The 17,061-nt window shown below is 45.4% G+C and overlaps 1 pseudogene; it reads right to left on the reverse strand.

Moving 5' to 3' along the window:
- Positions 1-7,331: 7,331 nt before the first annotated feature.
- Positions 7,332-8,422, reverse strand: LOC144820805 (28S ribosomal RNA; annotated as a pseudogene).
- Between the last annotated feature and the right edge of the window lie 8,639 nt (positions 8,423-17,061).

Here is a 17,061-nt window from a genome sequence, read left to right on the forward strand (position 1 = left end):
CTTCTCCCTGAGTGGTGGGTTCTCCGTGTTGGGCGCGTATATGTTTGTTACCGATATTGTCTCCTCTCCTCTTTTGAGTTGTGTGTGCAGAATTCTGCCTTCCTCATCGTGTTCTACATTTTCGATTGTTATTTTGGACTTAGAGCTCACCATGGTGACCACTCCTCTCTTTTTTCCTACTGCTGGTGTGCATGCTAGGTGGCCTATCCATCGCGCTTTGAGCTTGTTCGCAACTTCTGCTGATAGTTTAGTTTCTTGCAGAAGGATGATGTCTCCTTTAGTTTTTACTAGATAGTCTAGTATCTTTTTTCTTTTGACCGGGTGGTTCAACCCCTTAACGTTCAACGATACCACCTTGAGATCCGGTTGTAGAGTGTCCCTCTTACTCATTGTGTCTTGGTTGTGTTCGCTCTAACTTGGTCTCTGAGTGTCTGGGAAGTGTATTGTGCGGTCTGTCTTGTCGGGTGTCAAGGTGCTCTTGGTGCGTAGGGTTTTGGGCCTGACTCCTGTCCGGAGTTGTGCATTGGGTATGGTCGTGACTAACTTGACTAACATGACTAACATGACTAACGTGACTAATACTGCAAAACATAAATGACATAAATGACGAATACAGGTGGTCCCCCCTCTCCCTTTCTGCCTATCCCTCCCTCCCCTCCCTCCTCCCTACTTCGTCGTTCTGGAAGCATGCGACAGCAATGTCCTCCGCTCCCCGCTTCCCCGGGACTCTATTAGGGTTGGCGATCTTGTTGTGAATCGTCTTTAGTGCGCCCTCCTATTCCTTTTGGCTCTATTAGTATTGACTTGGTCTGAGGCATTCGTCTAGACTGTACATTAGAAAGGATATGTGTCGCTTTACTCTTGTTGTTGTTCTTGGCTTCTTGGTGTACTGCTCGGGCTTCTCGCGTTGTCCAGTTGTTGGAGGTGTGCACGTTGCCTTTGCTGAGGTAGATACGTTGCTTGGCTTATTCAGTGCTTGTTAGTACTAATGCTTTAAGTCCTTTTCTGAAAGAGGTATATATGGTTGGTTGATCATGTGTGAGGTAGATCTGGTTGTTGTTGTTGCGTGCTGGGCGCTTATTCTGCGTCATCTTGTGATGCTCTTCTTTTTGCCGACGTCGTTGCTAGTTCCATAGCTTGTGGTGCTGTTCCCCTTAGATGTCGTGCTAGTTCATTTGGGTCATCAAAAATTAGTGTTGCACCATTGCTGGTTATTCTGACTTTTGTGGGACCGACAAAGGAGTATGTTATGTTTTTCCTCCTTAAATTTTCTCTCTGAAGCCTTTTCGGATATCTAGTGTTGGTTTGGAGAAGTCTTGCGTGAGTATGATCTTGTTACCCCCACATTGTAGGTTTGCATTTTTTCTTGCCACTCCGAATATCGCTTCTGTATGGTGTGAGCGTAGGGGTTTGCATATTATTGGCCTTGGAGTTTGTCTGTTGCCTTGTTTCTGCGCCGGGATTCTGTATGCCTTGTCCAGTTCGAAGGGGTTTTTGAACTTCAGATTTGTAAGTTTCGGGATGAGGTCTTGTAACAGGGCCACGCAAGAGCCCGCTTTGTCTTCTTCCCCTTCTGGGATGCCCAGGATTTTTATGTTCCCTTTTCTCTACCGGTCTTCAAAATCGGCTGCCTGTTTTTGTAGCTCTGTTGTCACTTTGGCGATGTGACCCATGGTCTTGTTTGACATTTGTGATTTGTCCTCGATGTCGCTGACTCTTTGCTCGACAGAGTTGATTCTATTGTTGGCAGTGTGGATGTCCGCCCTGCATTCTGCGAGTTCCAATTTGATGGCATCCATGTCTTTTTTCGTCGATTTCGCTAGTTCGTGAACTTCGGCCCGTTTTTTTAGGATGACATCCAGTGTGGCATTGATGTCTGATCTCTGTTTGAGTGGAGATTCTGGTGTGGCGTCTGCTTTCGGTTTCTTTTGTTGTTGGGCTAGCTTCCCATCGCTACCCGCCATGTTGCTCAGCCCTCTTTTGGACTGTAGGATCGCGAATCTCTTTTCGTCTCCCGCTGTTGGTTCCTTGTTTTGTGCTTTTTGTCTCGTTGGTTTTCCAGCAGGGACTGGCTTTATTTTTGGGCGAGTGTCTCTTGTGGCTCCCTCCTTTTTGGGCTTTGCTGTTGCTTTTGGTTGTGTTGGTGCCACTTTCGCTTTTGTTTTCGCGTGCTCCGGCAGCACGCTCTTTGTGTGCGCTTTTTTCTTGTTTTGGGCGGTAGGGTGGTTGATCTGTCTCTGTTCGTTGTTATTCTGTGGGTTCAGTTGCGCCCTTTGTACCTTTGGTCACAGAACGGCATGTCCGTCTATGGTATGACCGCTTAAGGTGGTGGTATTGCCAAAGGTGCCCCTGCTTTGTGCTTTGTCTGGGTGTGCGCGATTAGCTTCTCGCTACCACTCTCCAGTGCTCGGATAATTGCTCGTTTCCCCTCTTGCGATGGCCGCTGTATTGCGGTTTGCTAATTGTGTGAGGGTAAATGCCCCCTGCTCCTCTCAAGATGGTCGCTGTGATGTGGATTGCATCCTCGGTATAGCTATATGTCGGCGGATCAGTGCTCAATACTCCTTGTGCTTCTTTGCTTGTTCGTGTGCCTGGTTGTGCGCGGCTGATTGCTCTTCTCCTCTCAAGATGGCCGCAGTATTACTGTTTGCTGAATGTGTGCGGGTAGTGTTCGCTTCTCCTCTCAATAGGGCCGCTGTGTTGTGACTTGCTCCCCCCTCTTGCTTGTGGAGCGCTTTCTTGTACAATTTTGCATACTTTCTGGGCGGCGGCCAATTTGTCTCCGCACGATTTGGCGGTGGCAGTCCCCCTCTAGCTCTAGCTGTGCTTTGCCTCGTTGTTCGTGGCTCGGTGCTAGCTCGGTGCTTGCTTCCTCGCTCAAGATGGCCACCTGTTCGTTCTCGCCTGTTCATGTGAGCCCTGCTCGCCAGTTAGCTCGGTAGCGCTCGAAAGTGCGTATCCTTCCCTAAGGCGGGTGCGTGGTTCCGTTAACTTTGCTCGGTGCACTTATACCTTGCTCTGCCATGGTCGTGCCTTTTCTTTGCTGGCCCGGGGTTGGAGCAACTAAGTTTGAGTTTTCTAAGATGGCTGCCCCCTGTAGCAGTGTTGGTTTCTCTTTCGCTTATGCTTGCGTCTTGTACACTGTTCTGTTATTAACCTCGGTAAAAGTTGGGCGGGGATGCTGTGGGGACTCTTTCTTGTTGTTATCGCGCTGTGCTAACCTTATGGCCTTGATCTGTTAATCTGCGCGGTCAGCGGTGCCTTCGTTTATCCCCCGTTGTAGCACTGCTCCCGCCATCTTTCCGATTCCGCTCCGCTCTGCTCACACGGTCGATACTTTCTTATTTTTGTGTGCCAGGTCTTTTGCTCTGCTCGGTTTTTCATGCTGTGGCGTGCCCGGATGGTTCCGGTTGGTAATTCTCTGTTTGGATTCCACTTTTTCTGTAGTTTTGCACTGATTATTCTTTTTCTGGTACCGGGGTGCAGAGGAGCTCTGGACTTACTCGTCTCCTCTCATTGCCGTCCAAGCCACGCCCCCTTCTGTTTGACATACTGTCAGCATTTTTCAGCAGTTAACATGCCCTGGAATCTATCTACCTTTTTGACTATATTATGTTTTTATAGCTTCTATTGTTTCTACAGTTCTTTGAATTTGTGATGACTGGCGGTGTTAGGTAGTCCTCGCAAGGACTGTCTGCTGGGCAGACCCGTTGAGCATCTATTAGCATTTCCTCCTCAAGAAAAAAGGGAAAAAATACACTCTCTGCCAAACAGTGAATCTGTTTCTACATGCGTTTTTAGGCCTCTGATGTGGCACAGTTGGAATGTGAAGGCAAGTTGGTCTCACAGGCATCATGTGGAGCACTTCAGTAGGGGAAGCATCAGACCATGTGGAAATGGGTGATGGAAGGGCAGTAGAAAGTGGAGAGGTCCATGCCAGGAAATTTGGAGGGGACAGGAGTGAAATCAGGAAGTTGAAACAAGTGGATGACACTGCAGGACTTGGCCAAGCAGGTAATATTGGGCAGGGCACCAAGGGTAAGCATCATAAGGTGAGGGAGGGGATGGTGTCATGATAAGCATCTGAAGGTGAGGGGGAGTAGAAGTGACAATGAGAGCATCAAAATGGGAACTGCAAGTGAAGGTGTAATGGAGACAAAAACTGTTACTTAGGGCTGCTTGGTACGCACCAACAAAAGGAGCTGGCTACAAGGTACATTAGTAACATCCCACTGGAAGGGAAAGGTGGGGCTTAAAGACTCTTTAACACCCGCCTTCATCTTTGCTTTACCTTTAGGGCCAGAATTGAATGCATCTGGAATCACTGCTAACATCCAGCATTTCTCAATGGAATTTCTGCATTAACAATTACGAGTTAACCCCAGTAAATAGTGAATAACCTGGAGAAACTGTTCTGTGGAGATTAACTAAGACATATACCACTTGCTCTGAGGTGGTGGTGAATATCTGCAGGGTAGGTGGAAGGCGGTGGGTGGAAGGAAGAGAAATGGAGAGGGTTTGAGGGGGAGGACAAGATGCTGTCTGCATCACAACCTCCCATCAGGCCTTGGCTAAAGGTCAGTGGAAGTCTAGAAATGGGTCCTTTCCCAAAGCAAATTTACCAGCCATGTTTTCCGGCTGGTAGAATCGTGTTGGAGGTTCATGCACCTGGGAAATCGGGTGTGGTATAATTGAGAAATAGCACCGAGAAATTCCCTGCCCTGGTCCTTGCAGATACCAGCGGTGAGGAGGGGGCCGCGTGGGGGGGTTTCGAGGGTCGATGTGGAGGGAAAAATGAAAAAAAGAACTAATTTTCTCTCTGCATCGTCCCTCAAGATCCCCCCCATGCGACCCCACTGCTATTACCTGCATGGACCGTGGCTGGAAATTCCACTCTGCACAACTTGTAATCTGCTTCCAAGTGGTCTCTGCTAGCTTGTAGAGTAAATTACAGTGGTTTTCAATTTTGACTGCTAAACATAATTTCTGTCCATTGGATTTTTTGCACAGGAAATCAGTTGAAACTGAAAACCATGCACTCGCTATATAACATACAAACACTGTTGCACATAGAACCATACTTACAGACTATGAAACATGCACATAATACCCATAAAACACATATACTCACATTGAAACTCACCCACACTTACACGAAAACACACAGTCATACACACACCCTAAATCAATGTAGACCAAAATACGCATGTATACACATGCAAACACACATATACTACTTACACTCAAATCACTGACACTAATACACACACATTCACATATTGTTATATGAAAGAATTGCACACATATTCACAAACAGAAACATACAACAAAACCCTGCTATTTGCGTGAACACACATGTACACAAATACACATACTTAGGAATTCCAATGCACTCATAGTAAACTGCACATTTACCTTTGAATCAACACAAACACACACCCCCACACTTTGACTTCAGATGCTATACTTATGGTGTGATATTTGCTGCACTTCAAAGACAGAGGTCAAATGTCAGGCTGTGTCTTTACCAACTCCTCACCCTTTACAGTCAGAGAAAAAAAACTGAATTATGTAACAATCCTACTGGGGTACATGAAGTGTGAAAGGAAAGAAGAATGATGCTTTTTTCTAACACACAACAACATGTAAATACCCGTAAATGAACTGTACACATCCAGCAGTTAGGAAAGCAAAATGAAGTACCTTTATTTTTGTAATTCTTAAGTGTGATGGAAACAAAAGATTTCAGTAGGATCAGAACACATCAAGACACTTTACCTCCTGATACTCAAATAGTAAATATTCACTGAAACCTGATTACCACACATTATGATTTGTCTGCAATTTAGTTTCATCTATAAAACTTTATGTCTGTGCACATTTAGTGATCATTTCAAAAGAAAATGTGCTTCTGAATTCAGCCAGGTCATGTGAGCCTGCCCTGGCCCTGATGGACCCCCGTCTCCAGCGCCCAGACCCCAGATGGCTTGCAGGTCTGTGAGGCTCCCGCACCCCAGGGCCCGCTGGATGGAGCTCTTGCCCCGGGCCCGGTCCCAGTTTCCGAACCCTAACCAGGCCAGGGACAGCCTCCACCGGGCCCAGGTGGACCCCCATCCCCGGCACCCAGACCCTCGGCTGGCTTGCATGACGGAGGCTCCTGCACCCCGGGGCCCGCCCTACGGGGCTCAAGCCCCGGGCCATGTCCCAGCTTCCGAACCCTAGCCAAGCCGGGGAGAGCCTCTCTGGGCCCCAGTGGACCCCCATCCCCAGCACCCAGACCCTCGGATGGCTTGCAGGACTGGGGTCTCCCACACCCCAGGGCCCGCCGGACGTAGCTCAAGCCCCAGGCCCGATCCCAGATTCAAACCCTAGCCAGGCTGGGGAGAGCCTCCCCGGGCCGCGGTGGACCCCCATCACCAGCGCCCGGACCCTCGGCTGGCTTGCAGGATGGGGGTTCCCACACCCCGGGGCCCACCGAACAGAGCTCAATCCCATGGCCAAGTCTCAGCTTCTGAACCCTAGCCAGGCTGGGTAGAGCCTCCCTGGGCCCCGGTGGACCCCCCTGGGTGGCACAGGACATCCGCAAGTCGCTGCCATCCGAGACCAGGCTCAGGCGTCCTCTACTCAGAGCTACTCCAAGCTCTCCAGGGGCTCCAGCTCAGATTTGGCCCCCCTTTCACGCAGGGCTGGCCTCCTGCCGCTCCTCACCCGGAGGCAGCGTGGAGCTATGCAGTCCTCCCTGCTCTGCAGCGGCCCTGCCCTGGCTACTGACTATCACCCCCACACCCAGACCCTTGGGCGGCAGGGTGCTGACTTGGGTGGGTGTGTCTTTCACCTTCTCGGAGCCCCGGGGGCAGGAACCAAGGAAGGTTAAGCCAAGGCCACATCCTCTCCATGCAGGCCTGCACAGGGAGCCCATTTTCATTGACTTTTAAGAAACCTGGGGAAGGACAAAAGTTGGAATTAGCCCGGTCGGCCAGCAGCCCGGCCATCTGGTCAACCAGCCCGCAGGGCTATCTGGTCACCCGGCCCGCAGAGCCATCTGTTCACCCAGCCCGCAGGGCTGATCGCCTCTCTGCTCGACTTGCGTGGGAGCATTGGGAATGGGGCCCGGCTGGCCCAGGCCATCTGGTCACCCTGCTGACCTGCAAGGGATGGTGGCCCCATCCCCGCACCCGGGTGGGGCAGGGATGGGAGGACACATGGTGGAGGCAGCCTCTTGCAGGTTCATGTCGTCCCCTCCGCATCCCACCTGCTGTCCGGTGGCACAGGGACCCACCCCTAGGTGAGGTGGAGGAGGGTGTCTGCGGGCGCCCACGCACAGAAAGATAAAAGCTTGGCTCAGAGGATGACGTTCGATAGATCGCAGCGAGGTAGCTGTTCTGCTGCTTACGAAATCTTGAACCAGAATCAGCTTGTCTACGAATGATTTAGCACCGGGTGCTTCACGATCATGCGGTGCACTAAGGGCGATGGAGGAGGCACCCTTCCGTCCACGCTCTGGTACCCAAGCGAGCAGCTCTATGCATCAGCCCCCCGAGAGAGGCCGTCTTTCCCAGGCCAACTGAGGCTCCACCTCACTGCGATATTGTTACGGTTTAGGGGGATTCTGACTTAGAGGCATTCAGTCATAATCACACAGATGGTAGCTTTACCCCATTGGCTTCTCAGCCAGGCACATACACCAAATGTCTGAACCTGCAGTTCCTCTTGTACTGAGCAGGATTACTATTGCAACAACACATAATCAGTAGGGTAAAACTAACCTGTCTCACGACGGTCTAAACCCAGCTCACGTTCCCTATTAGTGGGTGAAAAATCCAACGCTTGGTGAATTCTGCTTCACAATGATAGGAAGAGCCGACATCGTTGGATCAAAAAGCGATGCGCTATGAAGGCTAGGCCGCCACAAGGCTGTGGTAACTTTTCTGTACCTCCTGCTTGAAACCCTAAAAGTCAGAAGGATCATGAGGCCCCGCTTTTACGGTCTGTATTCATACTGAAAATTAAGATCAAGCAAGCTTATGCCCTTCTGTTCCGCAGGAGGTTTATGTCCTCCCTGAGCTCGCCTTAGGACACCTGCATTATCGTTTGACAGGTGTACCGCCCCAGTCAAACTCCCCACCTGCCACTGTCCCCAGAGAGGGTCGCACCCGGCAGGTTCCAGGTACTTGGAGCCTGAAGTGAGAACCCCAAGGGGCTCGCCCCCGCCTCACTGGGTAAGTGAAAAAACAATAAGAGTAGTGGTATTTCACCGGCAGCCCAGGGGCCTTCCACTTATCCTACACCTCTCATGTCTCTTCACAGTGCCAGACTAGAGTCAAGTTCAATAGGGACTTCTTTCCCCCCTGATTCTGACAAGCCAGTTCCCTTGGCTGTGGTTTCACTAGATATGAAATGAAATGAAATTAAATTAATTTGTACTTGTAAAGCGCACTGATACCCCAACCGGGGTTTCCTGGCGCTGTAACGTATACCGCTGTGGAACCCTTCCTGGCTTTTCCCTGTGAAATGTCCACTCCTGGGCACCCCCAAGGTGAAGCCAGGCATCCCAGTGCTGTTGGGGCCGTTGTGGAGATTAAGCAAGCTATTGCCCAGAGTTGCAGAGTGGGACCCATGATTAGAATAGGCACCAAGGCGAGAATTATCAGGTCCGAGGAAATTGAGCCCAAGACTCGCCAAGGCAGGAATTGAACCCTGGTCCCGGGCCAGACCTCTGCATCAGTGTCTACCGCTCTAACCATTGAGCCACACTTCGCCACAGTAGTGGGACAGTGGGAATCTCGTTCATCCATTCATGTGTGTTACTAATTAGATAATGGGGCAGAGATAGTACACCCTGCAGTACTATTCCAACAATTCAAAATTGTCTACAAACAGTCCTGAGAAATTAAAATATGATTAGCAGGACATCAATAGTCAATGTGTGATAATTATGTGTTTGAGATTATTTGAGACCTATTCATCATTCAAGACATTTCAATAAGTATGATGTACACAACTATATCTAAATTGTTATAAGCACACATTTATAAAAATGCACATCTACAAATTGCACATCTAAGTAGAAAAAGCACATTTATGAAATTCTAAAAATTCACATCTATAAAATTCACATCTATGCTAAATCTTGTGTCAACTAGAAACCTATATGGTAAAACAATATGCCTTATAAGGGTTACAAGTGTGCTGCAAGAAAGTGTACATCTCAGTATAAGCTTTATATTCAATTGTCCATGAATACTTGGCACATTTTAAGAGTGTCCATTAAATATTATTAAATGTAACCTACATATGTGCCCTTGAAATACACACATTTTTACAGAAATATGTTTGTGTATATACATGCACAATGCCATTGGGCCCTTCAGCAAAAGATCATGGTTCTATGATTATCCATCCTGGCATATCCCACATAACTTGATCCAGCACTCAAACACGACATGATAGGAATTGTCAGGCTTATTCTGCTCTTGGGTCCATATTTGGTTTTATGGGTTTGTGCTTGCTCCCTCTGCCTCTAGGTCTTAGGTGTTTTGCTGGCTGGTTAAGCCCTTTGTTGGCTGCCTCTCAACTACTCTTGTTGGCCTTCTGACTTTGTAGGTGATTGAGGTGGATTTATTTTCCCTGTTGTCTTCCTTTTTGCTTCTGCTGGTTCCCTGAGAAGCTGATTGTGCACTTGTTCTCACTCTTGGTTTGATCCTCAGTTTTTGTTGTGTCTTTGGGTGTGCCATTGAAGTGACGTCTGAGCCTACCTTCTTCACCAATCAGTGATTTAGGGCTAGATGTAGGTAAATTGGATCTACCGATTCATAAATACCGAATTTTACCGATTCGGTATTTATGATTCGGTAAATCCAATGTAGGTAAAATTCGGTAAAAAATACAGAATCTGTAGGATTTGGTATTTACCGAATCGGTATTTACTGATTCTGCAATTGCCATTGATTCCTATGGGCCTTGAGGCCCATAGGAATCAATGTCAATTACCGAATCTGTAAATACCGATTCGGTAAAATTACCGATTTGTCAAGGGGGAAAGGGTGTCCTTTGACACCCTGTTGCACCCCTGATTGTGGCTTAGGGCATGTATGTGTGCCACATGGCACAGGTGTACATGCACAGATGTGCATATACACAGGAATTCGTTATTTACCATGTAATAATATTGCATGGTAAATAGCGAATTCTCAAGGGCCTGTGGCACTATTTTAAGTGCCACCTACATCTAGATTTACCGATTCGGTAATTTTACCGATTCGGTATTTTACCGAATCGGTAAATTTACCGAATCGGTAAATTTACAGATTCATTAAAATTTGGGCCCCCTACATCTCAACAACCAAATACCGGTCGGTAACGGCCGAAATCGGCCGATTTGCCTTCCTACATATGGCCCTTAGTTCCTTAGTGCGTAAGAGGGAATGGTGATGCCTTGTTTGGTTTCTGTTGACCGGGATGTCAGTAAACTTTAGTAAGCTTGGTACCATCTCATGCAATAAGGACTGTAACAAGAAAGCCACAACTGTGACAATGAAGAGAGGATGATACAATGATTGATTATGCTATGCCGAGGTCTTCCTTGTCATAGTTCAGTGATTCTCCCCTCCTCCCTTTACCTTGGCTGCTGCATCCAGGGCTTGGTTTGTTCAGGTCTTCCCAGGGGCTGCGTGGAGTTTTATGGTTTAAAAGAAGGAGCAATGGGTAAGAACCAAAAAAGACTTATGTCCAAGATTTAGAAGGGAGAATTTCTAACATTTCTAAAGATCACCTGGCATAGGTAGCGGCCATCCTCTCATGCAACATCAACATCCTCTCCTACTCTGATGACATGCAATTCTTACTCTCCCTCTCAGACAAGACTCCCAAAACAAAAAACAAGTTTACAGTCTGCATGACTGAAGTTGCTAACTGGATAAAAGCCAACTGTCTTAAGCTTAACACTAACAAGAAAGAAGTAGTGATCTTTTGCAAAAACACCTCACCATGGTCCTCCAACAGGTGGCCAGCCAAACTCGCACCCACACACACACCAAGAACGCACACCAAAAACCTTGGAATAATAATCGACAGCAAGCTGTACATGAGAGCTCAAGCCAACACCATCAATGCATCCTGCGCCGACCTGGCAATTCCTTTGTCGCTGCCAGACCCTGGCCCATCCCATGCTGGCGGTAAGCCTACTCAGTGACCGCGCGTTTCTTTATTTATTTATTAATTTCACTGATACCTAGTTTTGACTGGCCTAGATTTATATTGTTCCTTTTTTCTTTTCCTTTCCGACACAGCGCCGCTTAATACACTAGATGCCTTATTACCGCACACAGGTAAACTCCCTCTACCACGTATAAATAGATTTCTCTTTTCTATACAATTATCTTGAGCTCTACGTACCCGTGCCTTTTTCCTTTTCTTTTTCTTTTTCTTTTTCCTTTGCATTTTATTTCCCCTATGGGGTTGATACTTGGCACGCTGTTTCTATGGCTAAAGTCTCTCTGTTTTCGCCCTTTCTCGCCTGCTTTAAATCACCTTTGTCACATGTGTACATTCACTTTGTACACTGTAGGATGTACGATATAATCCTATGAAACCTGCCACGCATTTTAGTTTGTGATTTTATTGTGAACTCACACTTTAAACGCTATAATCTGCTGAGACTAGACATACTTTTAGATTGTGGTTCCACACTGTGTGGTCATATGGTGTTCCCGTGGTTATCAGGACTGTACGTCAGTATACCCTTGTGTTCTTCTAGATACAACTTAAAACCGGCTCATCTTCACACAGATATTTATGATATTTAGCCTTACCATACATCTATGCTACATTGTTTTGTCTTCTTTTAGATACCTCCGCGAACCGGGACAAGTCTCTATGAACTTCGATGTTTATACACAGATATTTTAGTTTTTTTAGCTACATTACCGTGCATCTAGGCTCCACTGTTTTGTCTTCTTTTAGATGCCTCTCCGAACCGGGCCATTTCTTTATGAACTTCAATGTTTAGACACAAGTGTTTTCAGATAAATTTTCTATTTCAGAGATATATTTACAACACTCTCGGCCCCTTTATCATAACTCAATCCCTAAGACGCTCCATGTACTCTGATGTTACCCACGATCCTTATTGATCTAGACTTTATGCTTACATCCTGATTTCACTCTGATACCACAGTCGCGCCATTATGTAGTTATGTTGAACAGTGTATGTTGGTCTTCTCTTAGATACAGCAACGCAAAACTTCCCTAATTTTCACTCGGTACTGCCTTTTTTACTTTTCTAAATTACGTTGTATTTTATTTAACACCACCTTGTCACAGCACGATTCGGGCCTTTGTATATTGCGGACTCCCAGTCACCTTATGTGTATGTCTTTCCACTAATATAGGGTCTCCAACCTGTTCTAGGTGCTCTTATTCGCACATTTAGTCACTATTTACAGTTCAGCGATTCTAATTCATGCATACATTGTGTCCTTCCCAGCCCTGAAGAGTCACAACCCCAACACGGTGTGACGAAACACGTGTCGGCTATTTGCTCTTGCATGTACTGATCAACACTGAATCATTAAATATATATACTCTACAATTATGGACTCTGAAATCATATATTGAACGCTTACCAAATATTTTGAGTTCTCACTTGAGAACCGATTTTAAGATATACGTGTGCACAGGACACTCGTTGCATCCAGCTTTCATACCCTGCAGATGCTGAGGAAGATCTTCAAACGATTTCCCTACATCACTAGAAAAACCCTCACTCACGCCCTAGTCACCAGAACTTGGATTATGGGAACATGCTCTATGCCAGGATCACCAAGCAACTCACTAGAAGACTACAAACCACCCCGAACTTGGCAGCCAGATTTATCCTCAACCTCCAGATCAGAACCCACATCACACCACACCTCAGGTAACTCCACTGACTCCTGATACACATATGGGTTCAATGCAAACCCCCACACAAATATTCAAGGCACTACACAACCCAAGCCCCACCTACCTGAACAGTTGTTTCTCCTTCTGCCAACCACCCGGTTACCTCTACTCCACAGGACTCCCTCTCACACATACACAGAACCGAATCAGAAGCTTGGATGTTCTCCTACATTGTTTCTAAAGCATGACCAGCCTCTCTCTCCACATTAGAGTTTCCTCTCATCTTCTTGAATTTGGCAGGAAATTTAAGTTCTGGCATTTCAATTAACCAACCTACTATGGACAGAGCTAGGCACACCCACTGGGTCAGGGCTTTGATAACCTTGCTGGTGATAGTGGGCTTTACAAATACACATACCATAGATGATGACACACCCTCAAGCAGTAATCTGGCATTCACGTAATGAAGATTACCAGCAGGTTATCAGGAAATACACAACTCTTTCCACAGACTTTCTCCCAATTCCAGTTCCCACATTTTCCTTTCTAATGCACAAGAAGTACAGGCTTTTGCTATGCGTCTTTTACATTTGGCTGAAAAATGTTGGAAATAAAATAAAGAACCTACAAATATACTAGCATCATTGCTGTGTGAAATAGAAGTGAATTGAGGCTTTCTGGTGTAGATTCCTGTGAGACCAAAAGTGCCAGACTGTGTTTATTTTAGGAAATGTGCCCAACTCTTAATGTTAGAGCTTAATTATTTACAGAGCTTTCAGTGCTTGAAGGGTAATGATGCTTTTTCTTATTTTGACATTTTTGTCTTCTGAGGGCTGATGTTCTGTGAAGCAACATGAGCAAGCACTGGGTGATGGTTTCAGTGCTCCCCAGTCACATGCATAATGTTTGCATAATTAAATATACTCTTCTGTGTAAAACATGACTGTGTTTTGTAACACTCTTCTACAATGTGTGCACATGTGTCTGGTTAGTTGTTTGGCAGAATATCATATAAAGAAATGTCTTCTGACACAAACACAGTGTCCTAAATAGTATTCACAAATCTATCATCCCTTTTGGTGTACATTTTCTATTATTAACTCCAGTGGGGCAATAATTTTGTAACCAATATATACGATGTAACATTTATGTAAGACGACATTCTGACAATGATATTCTAGTCCCTACATTAAGTTGCTTGGAGCCATCCTGTAAGGGATTGAAATAGATATTTCAACCTTCCATCATAGCACACAGGACAGGGTATAGGTCTCACCCTAGGAGAATTCACATGACTTCTGGGTCTGATACTTAATGCCTTACAGATAATCTATTCTATATGTATAGTGACTGTGGCAGTTTGGGCGCACATGGTATAGCTGATGGATTTCCTATGCTTCATGTACGTCTCAGTTTATGAATTTATGTCAGTTAACATTTGAATGAAAACACAACAAAATGGTTTCAGTCAAGCCCTTTTCTTAAGTGGACTTTTTTAAATACTGATTTTATACAAAATGAACTCTTACAAAATAAATGAGCTCACATAGAAGCCTTTGAAAGTAAGGCAAATTATGACATTGAGATCAAACGTGGTTGACTGAAGTGAGTTACATTCCATTTGCAGTTGTCGACAAATTAGACGATTCATTGACTAACTAGTACGTGACTTAAGGGGTGTGGCTATCAGTGGTGTAGTCAGTGCAACACACCAAGGCCCAGAGGTGGGAGCAGGTCCAACTACAACAGCCCCTTGAGCCCCGAGGGGGCATCTAAATAATCATGCTTGAGTTTTGAAGCAGAAGAAGCATTAAAGATGATTTAAATTTTTTTTACAACTTGTAATAATTGCTGTGGTCAGACAGAGATCAATGCCAGTCTAGTCTTTTGACACATTGATGCTTTTTCTTTTAACATGGGGATTTATGTTTACTTTCTTTTGCGTACTGCAAAGTGTGTGGATTTTGTAAAGTGAACTATGTAAAAATCTTGCTGATGTGAAATGAAATGATGTAGGATGTTGTTTATTTATTACTCTCAACAAAATGTACATACTTATAAATGGACCATACAAATATTTATAAAATAAATAAACAAGAAAACACAAATGAAGTACTTAAAAAAAAATATATAAGTGTAATGGAATACAAGATTTTACAGGGTTAAAACAAATTAAGACACTTCACATACTATTGTGCAAATGACAAATATTAGCCGACATTATTGTTTGTGCACTATATGGTTGTATCAGTAGAATTGATTATCTGTGCAAATCTATTGGTTATTTCGATTGGAAATGTGATGTCTGTAATTGACAGTGGCTATCACACCATGCCTTAGTATTAAATTTGTGATCCTGTACCTCAAAATGCAACACCAGATACCTATTACACCATCATCATCCTCCTGCTGACCGAGCATGGTTCATTTGTGACCCTTGTTCTTTGGGTGATGCTTGGACTTTTCATGAGTTCATTGATGTAACACTGATGGCAGCACCACTAGTCTTAAAATGGTCCCACCATCACTGCCTACTAGGGCTCTTAAAGCACTGGGAACATTGCTATTAGCTTTGTCCACTTCCAACAGTTGCAGGATTTACACTCCAAACAGCAGAATCTGCTGAAGGACCTGCGGCAGCACTAAAAAGGACTCATTGTGTGAAACACTAATTGGCTGTTCACTTTTGTAAATGCAGTGTGTGCCATTTGGCACTGGTTCCCTGACACCAGAAGAGATCAAAGAAGAAGTTATGCCCATGCTGCTGGATGGCTTCCGAAGACAAGACATTTACACTAATCACTGCCTTCAGCCTGATGGGTGGAGGGCAGATGGAGGCAGGTAGTAAAAGTACATAGTCTTACTTAGGACAGTGTGCTGGAACTGGTAAAATGAATGTTCTGAGCATTGTTTGGTTCATTTTATGCTACAGAAATGCAGAGGGAACTTTTGATGACTTATTGGATTCGCTAATGCACCGTCTTTCCTCATTAAAACCAGAAATAGCAATAGTTATCCTTCTGAGACCCATGGAATCTGACCAGATTCTCAGAAAATAAGATGTTGCTCTCCATAGTGAGATACTGAGACGGGACACTTGAGTAGCTGCTATCCAAAGTACTGTAGTGAAGGTGGGCGAGCAAATAAATTAACAGGGAGAGCCGAGTTCACGATCTGTCTTGGCCCTAAGAGTCCATCTTGGCTCTAGAACCCCAGGCGCGAGATGGGAACATTTTACATAGAAATCACGCAGCCAATGTTATGCAAGGATATGATAAAGTATCTTCAAAATTCAGCATATTACCTTAGTACATCAGATTATATCACAGTATTCAGATTAATTTATTGAACGTGACCATTTCTTTAAATTGTGTGCCCCTACCCCCACATCTGAGTGCACTACCATTAGTGAACTCAGAGGCTATTCAGTTGTCATGTGCGCACTATCTGTGATCTACATTCTTAGTTTACACAGTCCAGCATTATAGTCCATTAAATCAAACACGAGAGACTTTTATACAGCACACATCCTCACATAGCCATGCCTGGATTGATTTCATCCAAGGTTTTCATGTCTCACATTGTGTAATTCAGCCACTAGATTGGCATCCCTTCCTTACTCCTGTTTGACATTGAAGTTTAATTATTTGTCAATCACTTGGTGCATGAGGTTAGAGCCTGGGTAGCAGGGAGAAAACACAAAGAGATAAAGCTCATTTTGGGCTTGAGGGCACAAGAGGACCTCAAGCTGAACCAGAGGCTAGCATCTGGCTTGTACCTTCAGTGGCTCAACAACTTCTCTTCTTTGCTCTGGGTATTTTTTAGCTGAAATAAGCTTAGATGCTGCTGTCAGTGTGATACCTGCTTTGTATGTGGGGATATCTTAGCTTGCACTGCTGATAACCATCCTGTACACGTGCTGCATGTGTTCTATAGGTGTGAGGGAAGTGTGTACTTTTTCCTGGTGCTGTACCTGTTCTGTGTGTGGAAATCATGCTGAGTGTGAGTCAAGCTTGCACTCATTCACCTCCCTGCTGTTTTTTACACATGTATATATTACTTCGTCATTGTATCCAAGGGAGGCGTTACATGGTGCTGCCCAGTACCATACTTTTATCATGTCTTTGAAGGACACTTGCAATGCCCCTGCGTACCACACTTTTCCCATTTCTTTGAAGG

The sequence above is a fragment of the Lissotriton helveticus genome, chromosome 2_1, assembly GCF_964261635.1.
Source record: "Lissotriton helveticus chromosome 2_1, aLisHel1.1, whole genome shotgun sequence".
Classification (NCBI taxonomy): domain Eukaryota; kingdom Metazoa; phylum Chordata; class Amphibia; order Caudata; family Salamandridae; genus Lissotriton; species Lissotriton helveticus.